Source organism: Hipposideros armiger, unplaced genomic scaffold (assembly GCF_001890085.2).
Source record: "Hipposideros armiger isolate ML-2016 unplaced genomic scaffold, ASM189008v1 scaffold_1463, whole genome shotgun sequence".
In the NCBI taxonomy this organism is placed as follows: Eukaryota; Metazoa; Chordata; class Mammalia; order Chiroptera; family Hipposideridae; genus Hipposideros; species Hipposideros armiger.
The window spans coordinates 44,697-46,753 of record NW_017732813.1 but is presented as its reverse complement, the minus strand read 5'-3'; positions in this window follow the sequence as shown (position 1 = coordinate 46,753).

Genomic DNA, 2,057 nt, shown 5'->3' with positions numbered 1-2,057 from the left:
CTGTTGTTCACCATCTTAGCTGTAGAGGGCGCAGCATCACTGGCCCTCATGTGGGATCCAAACCGGAGGCCCTGCTGCTCAGAGCTGGCATCCCAAGCCAACCCTTAACCAACGCGCCACTCAGCTGGCCCTGGACATTTCTTACATTGACACTTTTCAGCTCTACAGTAAGGGATAATTCAGCTAAGTATTTTTATTAAATACACAATTCCATAGGGACCATGCTACAGGATTGTGATCCAAAGATCACCAGCATCTGCAACCTTCCTTTGCCATAAACCATTTTAATTTTGAACTCCAGGCCTGAGAGTCAGTTTGTTACATGTACAGTGGAAACTATAATACCCACTTCTGAGGGGTTGTGATGATTTATTATTCCTTTAGTTAATATTTATTTATTTAGTTATTTAGTTGTTTATTTATTTTTAGCTGAGCCATCCTGCCATCTGTTCGCAGCTCAGCAGCAGCTCAGTTCGGGCCGGGCATCGAACCACTGTTGCTCAGAGCTCACACTCTTGAGCGAGCTCTTAACCAACTGAGCCACTCGGCTGGCCTCCTAGTTAATATTTATTCAGTGTCTACTATGTAATATACTAGGCTTTGTTCTAGACACTGAAGATAAAGCAGTGAACAAAGTCTTTCCTCTCAGTCTATGTTCTAGTGTGGGAAAACAGCAAAACACAGATACAGCTATATTGATGATATATTGGTGAAAAGCACTAAGAATAAGCCAAGGAAGGTGATCAGAGTGATGGTGAGAGGACCTGAGGATTGTGAGTTGGTTTTTGTGTGTTCAGAGAAGCCACAGACCTGAAGTGAGGAGGGAGTAAGCCACATGGATATGGGGCCACAGGGAGGGTGGAGAATTCTAGGCAGCAAGAATGCAGTGGAAAGGCCCTGAGGAGGGGTGTGTGGTGGCTGGCACATGTGCCACCCACACCCTTCCTGGGTCCCTCTGCTTTGGCAAGGAGATAGTGACCCTGGAGCAGGGTGAGTGAGGGAGAGGCTAGTGGCTGAGACCAGATCGAAGGCTAGAGGCCCTTTCGTAAGCTTTTGGTTTTATTTTCAGTAATATGGGGAGCAACTGGTGTTTTCAGCAAACAAGTGACAGGAATGGACCTAGGTTTTTAAACAGAACTTTGTGGTAGCTGAGTTAAGCGAACAGAAGTGAGGCAAAGGTGGAGGCAGGAAAAATAATCCAAGTGAGGGATGACAGCTGCTTGGCCCAGGTGGTAAGAAGTGGTTGGATCCTGGAAAGATTTTGAAAGGACATCTGACAAGGCTTGGTCATAGACCCGCTGTGGCATAAGAAAGGAGGAATCAAGGATGACACCAGGGTTTGACCTGAGGAACTTCAAGAATGGAGTTGTCATTCCCACCTGAGGTGGGGAAGGTTATAGATGGAGCTGCAGGTAGGAGAATTGGGAGCTCAGCTTTGAACATAATTTTAGGTGACTGTAGGCTATCAGTGAATGAATAGACCATTGAATAGAGTAGTCTAGGGTTCAAGGAAGAAGTGTGGACTAAAGATACAAATGTAGGTGTCACCAATGTGGGGTAGTATTTAAAGCCTAGAGAAGACCACTCAGAAAGCGAGTGTGGACCAAGTGTTGAGGACCGTATGGGCAAGGCCTGGTACCAGCAAGAAAGACACAATACCCCTTACTCTCTTCTCTCTAGCCCTCCTTTCCTAGCTTTTTCATTTTTCTATAAAGGAGCATTCAGTGAGTGTTAAGAGTAAAATTTTTTTACAGTTTAGTTGCTGGTTTCCCAACCTCCAGTATGTTATTACATCACTTTAAGGAATTCACCATTTAAATATCAAAAGTATATTTGGACAAATATTAATGGTGGTTGTGATCTTTAGTAATATGGTCACTGAAACTGTTTTGCAATTTCTAAGCATCATTACAAAGCTAATATAAGGAGCTATTCAATTTCTAAAGGCATTTCTAATTGATCTTAAACTATAAGTTGCCAATAGTTATCACTGACACAAATGTTGAAATTTCAAATTACTTTGGAATAGTAAGCAAATCTCTTGGTTGTAGACTGTT